The sequence below is a fragment of the Hippocampus guttulatus genome, chromosome 7, assembly GCF_054856545.1.
Source record: "Hippocampus guttulatus isolate MCC_2025c chromosome 7, RoL_Hgut_1.0, whole genome shotgun sequence".
Taxonomy (NCBI): Eukaryota; Metazoa; Chordata; class Actinopteri; order Syngnathiformes; family Syngnathidae; genus Hippocampus; species Hippocampus guttulatus.
Genome location: NC_141267.1, coordinates 18,579,671 through 18,591,771, shown reverse-complemented (window position 1 = coordinate 18,591,771; position 12,101 = coordinate 18,579,671).

Here is a 12,101-nt window from a genome sequence, read left to right as displayed (position 1 = left end):
TGGAAAATGGTGGCGTCTACAGTATTTGAGAAATGTTTTTTACATGTCGGTCATCTACTTTGTAACTCAAATCACTGCCACCTAGAGGACTGGAGATGAACACCGTCTCTGCACATGCTGATTTTCCCGTGAAACGAATCAATCTCCCATTCCGTGCGCATTATTTTGTGAGCGATGTTATAAAAGGCAATGACAGGCCCTGTCCGGCTTAAGTAAGAAGCCTTCGAGAAGGTCTTCATCTCGGCCCTCCAACACGTGATGGGCAGCCTTGTGCGACATGGTGGCATTAGCACTGTCTCATTGTCCCTCGGGTCAAGTGAGGTTGAGGTGAAATGATCTTTACATCGACCGAGCGCTGCCTGAGACACCGATAATGGGACTCTACCCTAAATGCTTTCAAAACCTGCTCCGGCTGGCAACATTAAAGGACACTCGGATTAAAAGCATCTTGTCCGTCGACGTGGCAGCGAATTTAAAAGAGTCGCTCAAAGTAGTCAGCACTTTTGAGTCTTATCTTATAAGTACACGGTCTTTTTGGGGGTGATTTTATTTTGTGAGGCTGGCAAAATAACAAAACTCAATTGTGCTTATCGCCCCCTCAACAAAGGAGCCGCAGACCACAGACATCAATACGGCAACTATTGTTTATTTGAGAACTTGTGCATGTGTTGAATGCTCAGAAAATACGAGATACAAAGATTATTGACGCTTTACCTCACGTCTCGGCACAGCGTCAATTCACTTCTGCGCCGGCTTCAAGTTATCAATATTTGACATGATTAAATCGAGATAAAAGCCATGCGATACAGTACTTGATCGATATTTTGGTCTCCGCCTCTGTCGACCATTAATCAGAGCGCATCGCTCCTGTCCTAAAGGCTTTCCAGCTGTAGAATAGATTCTAAAATTCTAGTAATTTTCTGGAAATCAATGAATGGTTTGGACTGAGGATACACTACTTTTGTTCTTTGCTTTGCCGTTGAATGTCTTCAAGTCTTTGTAAATGTTTTTAAGTGCTGTGCTTTTGGTTGTGTGAAGCACATTGAGTTACCTTGTGTCGGAAATACTCTGTATTAATAGAACTGCCTCGCCATCAAATACAGTACACCCTCCTTCCTAGCGGGTTCCAGGTTTGTGGCCCCCGCTATTTTGCAATGGGTTTTTTTCCATTTAATAACTATTTTGGTGATTAATTTGTGTGCAATTACATTGTTGACCACTAGATGGTGCAAAGTCATTTAGTTTGAGACTGAAAGAAGCTCTGGGCGTGCAAATTTATCTGCAGTATATTGTCAGATGATACATTACTTCTTTTTTTTTTTTTGCTTGGTTGAATACAAACTGACTTTTCTGGTTAAGATTTTTTTTGTGTGTGTGTGACTCCCCAAATATGTTTCTGAACAAATACTTCTGCAACAAAGAAAGTGACGCAATACCGGATCTTATTGATACCAAGTAGAAGAAAAGCTGCTTTTGATGCCCCTGAGTCAATAATGCATCCTGAGAGATCATGATAGAAATACAAGTGCCTATCGCCTTTTTGTTCTTGCTTGGATCGAGCTTGTAAAAGTCGGATGAGTTTAGACGAGGCCATTGAGTTGATAAAAGCGTCATGCATCATTGTGTATCAAGCGCTGCAACTTGACTCTTTTCAGACGGCTGCAGTTTTGACCACCCACGCCGACAAATCTTCCGCCGCCGGCGCGGCATAATTCAATAGGCTGCTGTGTTGCGATTCCACTTCGCCCCTTCCTTAATCTGGCGATGTTTCCGCGGTCGTCGAGGCAACGGAGCACCTCGGAATTTTTTGGGGGGAGTTCATCAACCAACACAAAGCTCCCAGGGTCGCTGCGCGCCTTGTGCAGCTTTGGCGCAAAGTGTAGGAGGTGAATATGTACAGTTTTGCATCAGATTTGGAAATGGTGACGCACACAAATCCTTTGTTGAAACAAAGAAAAGCCGTGCAATTAAGAAACTGATGAGCCCGTGGAAAGCCAGATGTCTTGGGGTGGGTGGGAGGGCGGACTGAGCAACTGTCTATCACATGACTGACACATAGCGGAAATCATTACACCAAATTAAGGTCACACGCTGCATGTTTTTGTGAACGTCCAAACACTTAGAGCCTTAAATAAACCGAACATGGACTGCTGAACATGTTTCTGTACAAACCAATGACAATTAGACTTTAAAAGTGCATGTTTTTGGAAACATCAAAGACGATTTAAAACCTTAACATTAAAAAAAAAGTGCGTTCCAATGGGTTTAGGTATGATTAAAGCATGTTGGAGAGGTAAAGATATAGAATTTTATATATGGTCTCTGTACTATATATGGCATTTTTATCCGCGCTTCCAATGGCCGCCTGTCGCTCATTCGCTGACTCATTCCACCGATGTCCAGTTAAGTTTTTTACGTTTGATTGGAGTATTGGCCCAACTATCGATTATCGCAAACTATTTCCATAGACAGGCTCTTGCCTTTGAGATACTTTTCCCTGTTTAACGACACTCACCTTAGCAGTTTGCATCACACTTTGCATCATCCCTGGGCATCTGCTTCCTCCCCTGCTACAAGTACACGGCTTTTAACTCCTCAGGCGGAAGGCGCAGGTAAAAAAAAAAACCCCAAAAAAACTGTGCAGCCACCTGCCAGACACCAGTTAATTTTTTTCCTCGCGCAGTTTACATTGAACCACGGCATACTTGGTTTTGGATAGAAGCTGTCAAAAGCACAAAGCACAACCTAAATTCTCCCGGACGGGCATCGCAGCACACACGCACGCGCGCACGCACACGCACGCACGCACACACACTCAAAAAAGGCAAGCAGATGCAGGATGATGCAAGATGTGCTGGTCCATTATTGCATCATGTAAAGAAATCAGCAGCATGGAAAAATCCTCACAAATTGAACTGCTCTGAACAATGAGGCCTTCTAAGCATAAAATAGCGTTTAGTTCTTGTCAGCCAGAATGGTAAAAGAGTGAATCGGTGAATTTGTGACACATGGAAAAAAACCCATCCCAAACATAGCCCCTTTTTACACAAAAAATCCTCCCACACACAAAAAACGGTGACTCGCCCGAAAAACACTTACTCTAGAAAACTCTCACATTTATTTAGAAAACAAAAACTCACACACACACCCTTAAAAACCTCTTTGACACCCAAAAAAAACCCCCCAAAGAAAAACACTCACACTCACCCCCCGAAAAGTCTTCTCACACCCAACAAAAAAAACACACACATTAAAAATCCAGCGCATAATCTTTCTCACTCACCTAAAAACCCCTCCAACTCACCGTAAAACCTCTTTCACGCCCCAAAACTTTCACCCTTGAAAAACTACGCACACTCCCACACCTCCCCAAACTTGGATCACTTGACTAAAAAACTCAATCGTACACCAAAAAACCCCTCACATGCCAAATATGACCAAAAACCTCTTACGCTCACAATAAAACATCCCTCGGGCACCAAGTGAGCATTTTTGTCAACGGGACATCAGCTATGGGAAGTTGAGTTGCAACTCAAATTGCCGAGTCAGCATCATTTTCATTATTAAGAGTTGAAACAGGAGTTTAGAACGTTTGTAGGCTGGTCCCCCCCAACCCCCCATTACAGTCAATTTGAATGCCATAAGACGCCGCAATAATGACGATAGCCTGATTTAATTAAGCCACAATTTGTGTCTCTTTCCTGTCATCATTTTTGAGGACAAACGTAAGGTCAATGCTAAAAGCGTGCGTTGTGCCCCCCCCCCACCCCCTCTTCGCGTCCCAAAATGTCATTTGCATATTCATAGCGGCCAATTAGGCGTCTATATACTCCTGCGACTGAGTTCTTATTTATCCTCTGGCTGCTTGTCTTCCTGCTGCCAAATTAAGATACAAAATGAGGTCAAAAGTAATCAAGCTTCAAATACCAATCAAATAAACAAAAATGTCTCATGAGTGACAAGTATGGAGTAGAGACAAATCCCCCCCCCCCCCCCGCCCCAAAAGAGAGAAAAAATGAGTTTTGTGGACATTGTTTTTCCACTCACACACAATTAGTTACACTCGATCAATACAGCTGAGTGTCTACAAAACAATTCATCAACTCCAGTCCGCCATGCAGTGTTTTATTAGTTTTTTTGTTGTTGATGCGTTTTTTATGTTGTTGTTGCTTGTTTTTTTTTTTGTTTTTTTTACCATCCATCACTTTTGTGCGGCGTAATTGCTGGTATCGTGTGACTTACTGCAATTTTGACCTAATGTTGACTTTTCCCAGGCTAGCCTCCCAGTCAGCAAAGGCATCTGGCCCGGATTCGGCATGAAGCTGGCACAGCTGGTCTTGAGTCGGCACTGGCATAATGCATGTGGGCCGAACACGGCCCAGGAGTGGCAAAGGAGGCACTGGCTTGACTCTGGCAAACCAGAAGAGGGCCAGTTGTGGAGTGAAGTATTTGGGCCAGAAATCAATTTACAACTCTGGCCCGAATATGGCCAGCCAGTATTGAGCCACCCTTAAATGCAGTTTCAGATTTATTTTTTTAAAAACACAGCCTTGTTTTACAATTGCACATCGATGCGGAATTCCATTCATCACACACACACACACACACAAACACACACGCGCGAGGTTCAATCAGGCCCGCAGGATAAGAAAAAAAATGCATAAAAGACACAGAATTAATATTTTTAATAAGGTGCAATTCATTGAGTATCCACTAGGGGACACTGCTCTGACCAGAGAAGAAGACAACAGCAGCCTCAGTCGGTCACTGAGAAAGACCCATGACAGCAGACGCTATCAATAGCACTTTCACATTTACACATTTAACAGCACTCTCCTTAGTTTGTAAGGTGTAGGCAGGGATTACATTTAGATTTTATATGCACGTGTAAATGGTTTAAAACTTCCTTTCTTTATAAATCTTGTTTAATCATAAAGTGCATTACTATATTTTTCAATACCAATTACTTGTTAAAGTTTGTACAATGAATGGGATCAGTTGCAATGCATATACTGTATGTGAATGATAAAAGTAAATTGCACATTTGTTGAAGGAAATGTAAGGTGCTTCATGAAATGTTTTGTAAAATATGTGTTCAAAAAATGTTCATTAAATTTCAACATTTTCCAAATGTTCTTGTGCTTCTTTATACCAAAACAAAGGAAAGACATATTGTTTTGGTTGTTTATAGCAAAGTATGGTATCATTTTAATGGTCGGGCCCACTTGACATCTACCGAGGCCGTATGTGGCCCACCATGGGAAATGAGTTTGACACCACACACTAGCCGAAAAAAAACAACCATGTACAGAAAGGCGTTTTTAGCCGAAAAAAACGACCATGTGTAGTAAGGCGCTTTTAGCTGAAAAATGCCTTACTATACATGGTCGTTTTTTTTCGGCTAAAAACGCCTTACTATACATGGTCATTTTTTCGTCAAAAAACGCCTTACTATACATGGTCATTTTTTTCAGCTAAAAGCGCCTATACATGGTTGTTTTTTTTGTTGAAAAATGCCTTACTAAAGAATGGTTGTTTTTTTTTCGGCAAAAAACGGCTTCCTATCCATTGTTGTTTTTTTTAGGCTAAAAGCGCCCTACTATATATACATTGCCAGTTTTTTTCAGCTAGAAACGCCTTCCTATACATGGTTGTTTTTTTTGTCTACAAATGCCTTACTACACATGGTCGTTTTTTTTTTCGACTAAAAACGCCTTACGATACATGGTTGTTTTTTTCGGCTAAAAACGCCTTACTATATATATGGTTGTTTTTTTTTCGTTGAAAAACACCTTACTATACATGGTCATTTTTTTGGGTTAAAACGCCTTACTATCGAGGCAGAGAGCATTAGCCTATAAAAAGAAGTCATCTTGAGCACCGGAGGAGAAGGCCGTATCCATGGTCTTTTTTTTTTCGGCTAAAAACGGCTTCCTATACATGGTCATTATTTTCAGCTAAAAGCGCCTATACATGGTTGTTTTTTTTTTGTTGAAAATCGCCTTACTATACATGGTCGTTTTTTTGGGCTAAAACGCCTTACTATCCATGGTCGTTTTTTTTCGGCTAAAAACGCCTTAGTAAACATGGTCGTTTTTTTTCGGCTAAAAATGCCTGACTATACATGGTCGTTTTTTTCGGGTTAAAACGCCGTACTATACATAGTCGTTTTTTTGGGCTAAAAACGCCTTACTATACATGGTTGTTTTTTTGGATTAAAACGCTTTACTCTCCATGGTCGTTTTTTTTCGTCTAAAAACGCCTTACTAAACATGGTCGTTTTTTTTCGGCTAAAAACGCCTTACTATACATGGTCGTTTTTTCGGCTAAAAACGGCTTGCTATACATGGTCATTTTTTTCGGCTAAAAGCGCCTTACTATACGTGGTCGTTTTTTTCGGCTAAAAACACCTTACTGTACGTTGTCCTTTTTTTTCGGCTCAAAACACCTTCTTATACATGGTCGGGGGGGGGGTTTCGGCTAAAAACGCCTTTCTATACATGGACATTTTTTTCGGCTAAAAGCGCCTTACTATACGTGGTCAGCAGCGCCTCTCCAGCCTTGTCGCGTGCTCCTCCATTTTGACTCTATTGCTTTGAGATGAATCAATTCTGACTTGAAATAACGAACATCAGAGCAAAAAGCACAGCTTTGAGATGATCAGTTCTGACTTGAAATAATGAACATCAGAGCAAAAAGCACCATTTCCTTGGGTTGATGACCAATGCCAGCAACATTTCCGGCAAATGTGGTGTTAAATGGGATAAATGGAAGGAAAATTCAATAAGAAGTCCACGGATAATGGAAGCAGTATTCGACTGTGAGGCTTTGTTGGTCGTCTGATTGTCATCACTTATTATTCATGTCGCCGCCTGGCTTCAATCTGAATTTTGGGAATGGGATCACTGGGTAAAGCGTGACAAGAGCATTGGGAGAATTGCATTAGGCGGAGCGCTTTTCCCATTCAACTTCATCCTCCGTAAATTGTCTACTGACTGCAAAGTGACTTCCAGTGGAGAGCAAAACAACAACAGTGAAAAAGAACAGCAAGCTCAGGTGTCGTTGACCGCGCCAGTGCAAAAAGTCTTTTTTACCTCCAAAATAATGATGTTGCCGGCGAGGCGGCGTGTGAAGAATCACGCCACAGAATGAAAAGGAGTGAAATTTGCAGCTTTTGTCCTTCACCCCGTCACTCGCTGTCGCTAGCAAAGCCATTTTCGAAGGCCTCCGTGTCCCAACAAGGCTGCACTGTCAGCAAGGAGGTGGCAGGAGTGATGTTTTCGGTCTGCAATTACCGTGGAGTGAGATGGTAGGAAGTGTCAAAATGGCCACTGTAAAATAGGTGAAGATTGTATCTGAGTATTCCTGCTGTGATATATATAAAACTTCCAGAGTAAAACAATTTCAGCCGAAATGCGAAGGATACAACTGAAAATTGGCTTCTTGGGCTAAAAAAGAAGGCAGACTCCCCCATGACAAATCCTTTGTGAAATCTGGGTGGATGTAGAGTCCTTTAATCTTTTATTTGACTCTTTCATATTTGTGGCCTTCAATATTTATTGTAATTTCGACACTGAGAAATGGAGTGTGAGACTTTTATTATTATTTTTTTTTTGGCCATTGTGCAGTAGTCATTTTTGGTTTTATGGCTGCAATAAAATCTGTGGCGTTTATATGTTGGTGGTTCACATGGCAACGGTTACTTCCTCCGGCTGCCATTTTAAAAGAACTTTTCCTCGAATTTAACTTTATTTCAAACATCTGTCAAATCTAGCAATGCAGGGCACACGTGAAAAAATATGGGGTTGTTTTTTCCCAATCTACTCGCTGGGAGACTGTGGATTTGGAGCGGATTGGGCTACTTTTACCCAAGGTCGGGTTAATTATTTGGTTGAATGGATTTGAACGGGGTGAAGATGGTCGTCATTTCGGACGGTTTTGTCATGTGCTGAAGTTGGTGACATACGTGACCCAGTCCTGGGTCCAAAAGGGACTGTGTCAATGCTGGGTTATTTATACCCAGCGCATTAGGTTGAGGATTTGACCCATCACATTGGGTCAAGATTTTGATCCAACAAGAGGTAAATCATCTTGTAAACTGTCCAAAATGACGACGTGCCTCAGCTTTTCACCCTGCCAAAATATTAATGCCAATCTGCTGTGTCAAAATAATTGGGTAGAAGCAACCCAATCTCTTCGAAATCCACAGCTAAGCAACAGTTGAGTCAGAAGTAAACTAAATTGGGTCAAAAAGAGACCAACACAAGCTTTGGGGTTATTTATTAGGTTATAGTGGCATCAAATAAATAACCCACAAAATGACCTCATTTTTGTGGTGCTTTTGTCCCAAACAACCCAATGTTAGTTTTTTTTTTTTTTTTTTTGTAAAAACAACCTTTGTTTTGGTTTTGGCTTTGTGGGGTTTAATAAGTGATGCAATTTTTTTTTTTTTTTACCCAATATTTGACCCAGCTATTTTTAGAGATTACACAAACTGCTGGGTCAAAATTAACCCAATTTTGGTCCGAAATTGGATTGACCTGCTACTTAATTTGGCCCAACTTTTGTAAAAACAACCCCCAAAATGGGTTGTTTTGAAACAAAACCGGTTGGTCTATTCTTTTAAATCAAATTGGGTTATTTTTGATCCAGCAGTTTTAAAAGTGTACCCTGCGAGTCGTTTCAAAAAAACAGTTGAGCATCTTTTAGCGTGTAAAGAATGCAAAAGGCTACAAACATTTTTTTTTTGTTTTTTTCCCAGTGAAAGGAGCATTTGGTCTTTCAAGATCAATCACAATCTTCCAAACGACTGGAAATACGTGAAGAAAAGGTCAGGCAGCCACCGAGTGAAGGACAGTGAGAAAATATTGTAGTTCGTTAACTCCCCGCCACCGCTAATTACTGAACTCCGAGGGGAATCATCCATGTCACTTTGTATCTCAAATAAATTGCTTCACTCCTTGCGGCACTGCTTCCCTTCTTGCGCGGCATACAAATCGGTTTCGGATGGGACGCGCATCTCCGCTTTCACATCTGTCGCCGTTGTCGCTTCGCCTGACGCGTTTCCGTACTTTTCCCTGGTTTCGCACCGCGCGCTCAAGAACGCTCGTGTCGGACGTGGTTGTCATTTCCTCGCAAGGCGGCATCAAAGCTAGCGGCCGATTTGCCATCGCTGTCACTGCCAGCCAAGCTCGTTGATGAAAGTTTGAATGATTTCTTTTAAACTCAGCAGGGGGGGCGCGAGGCGGTGGGTAAAAATATTCTGGGGCGAAGGATCTGCAAAATGCGTAATGGGGAGTCTGCTGGAAGAACTACCCAGAATGAAAATGAACCAATTATTATTTTTTTTTTTTGGAGGCCAAAAAAAAGCTTTTCCATTCAATGGATGGGTGGATTAATGGTTGACATATGATGTGGTATGCTTTGGATCATGAGTTTTCCATTTACAGGTAGATAGATATAAACAAACATTAAGGTCCATAAAATATAGTTTCGTCCTGACAACCTCAATTTGTCGTGCAACATTGGACAGACAACTCTGCCCCCCCCCAAAAAAAACACAAGCCAGCGTTACCGCAACATGAGAGCTGTGTGTGGTGCTGATGCGGGGTCGCCATGGCAACCACAGCAAAGCTATTGTCCTTATTACCAATCACCGAGACAGCCAAATGATTTTGAAGCTGCCATTTTAAGGTCAAATTACAAAGTATTGCTCGAAAGGACACAAGCCGGGAGAGGGAGAAAAGTGCAATGATGTGGACAATGGCTGCTTTGACCTCTTGCTCCATAATACAGTTTTTTTTTTTTTGGATTATTATTTCATCACTGTCCCAAGGACGCACCAGTGTATGGATCTTTTTAAGAGAGGTGATTTCAGCATGATCACGTCTGTCTGCCAGCACTCGTCATCATTCCCAAGGCAACAAGGCAATCGAGACAAATGTGCCAAAGGAAGTGACATTAATCCTCATACACCCTTCATTCAATAAAAAGTTCGAAGGAACATGTTTTTCCCCCGATCTAAGTAACATTTTAACAGGCAAAAAAAAAAAAAAAAATCTCAAATAAACAAAATATTTAGAGCTATGCAATATGTTTTTTTTCTTTTCAGGAAAGCAGAACCTTAATAGATTTGTTTTGGGTTTTTTTTTGAAAGGAAGTGCATTCCCAAAAATTGTCTTCTTTTTTAGCAAATTTTGCAGCTTATTAAGACAGTGCAACATGAATTGCAGGTTTTCTTTTTGGGGAAGTATACTGTAGGTTTTTCTATATTAGGTTTTTCATCTTGATTATAATTGCATCAGTCAATCTTCTTTTTGCAAAAATTTCAATGTCATTAGTTTGTCTTCTTTTTAGGAAAGTTATACCTCAAAAGTTTGTTTTAGAGGAGTACAGCAGGAATAGTTAGCTTTATTTTTCTTTTAGGAAAGTCCAACATCAGCAGTTTGTCTTCTTTTTGGGAAAGTGCGGCTTCACTTGTTTGTCTTCGTTTTAGGAAAGTGTAACATCAGTAGTTCTAATTTTTAATAATAACGTGATTTCGGGAACATGCTACGATAACTATTTTCTTTTTCGGAGAATCTGTTTGGTTTTCTTTTTTGGAAAGTCCAACACCAATGGTTGAACTTCTTTTAAGTACACTACAGCATTGTTTTGTTGTTGTTGTTTTTGGGGAAGAAAAATTAAACATCGCAAGTTGGTCTTCTTTTGAGGAAAAAGCAACATTAAAAATGTTCTTTTTAGTCAAGTGCAACATCAATAGTTTGTCTTCTTTTTTAGAAAATTGCACCATCAAAAGTGTCTCATTCTTGGGAAAATGGCACATCAAGCGTTTTTCTTTTTTTCAACATTTGCAGACAAATACAACTACAATAGTTTAAACCAGTGTGTAATACTGTGGTTTAATGTTTGTTTTTTTGAGGGACATTTCAAGATTTTTAACCATCACGGGTTCCACAAACAATTACACTAAAAGTGATCTCATGTGCGCTTTGTGTTTGGGTGGAAATTGTTTCAACAGGACAATTTTGCCGCCGTCACCTGGCATTTTATCCCAAGGCGATGTTGATGAGTTACTGTGAACCGCTTGTAATTTCCTTTTTGGAATGGCTCAGACTATCACCTGGTGGCTCTCCCAAGGCACATTGAAACAATGTCATTCCTGGCAGCCAGCAATTTGTTTTCTATTCGCAACTCCAGCTGCGTCTCGACACAGGTCACCTTCGCCGCAGTCTATTCATCGTATCCTCTGCTGACCTTTTAAGAAATGCTTCCAAATTGACTTCGGCACGTTTGTTTTGCCGGCAGGTATGTGTGTGCCCGCCCCCCATCCGACTGGAGCGGACGAGCCTCTTTACAGTATGGCTTTTGGCGGGCTGTCCCGCGAGTACCTCACTCACATGTCGAGTGAGAGCATTTACGCCTTTGAGTGCTTGTTTTGCAGCCTCTCAAAGTGTTTGCACATATTCAGTGAAGGGGAAAAAAAAACCTAGGACGACTGCTAAATGGGGTCAACGGCGGAACAACAACAACACTTAAAGCTGAGAAAGACATTTTAAACAGCTCAGTGAGTTGGTTTGGAACTGCTCCAGTGCAGTTTTTGTTGTTGTTGTGCAACCTCTCAAACAACCATTTCAAACTTTTTTTTTGATGAAGTAAAATTTGGTCAGTGGTTAGCATATCTGCCTCACTGCGCAGAGGTGCGGGGTTTGATTCCGGCTGCGGCCTTCCTGTTTGGAGTTTGTATATTCTCCCTGTGCCTGCGTGGGTTTTCTTTCCGTCGACAATTTTATGAACATGAATCATGACAGGAAGACAAAACTGTGAACCATTTTAATGTCTTTGACTAATGTTTACTTTGGGGCAATTCAAAACAAAAAATGGAGGTTAGCTTAATGGTAAACTAAGCGACCTAACCTTCCCGATGGAATGTAAATTACAGACAGTTAAGCAGCGTGCCTTTTAAAATCAAATGTACTCTTTGAAATCTTTTCATTGTATTTTTTTTTTTTAAACGAACAAATATTTATTTTGTGGTCAGATTCAAAAGGAGAGTTGGACTTTAGGTCAATGCATAATAATGCTAATGTAGTTCATCTCTT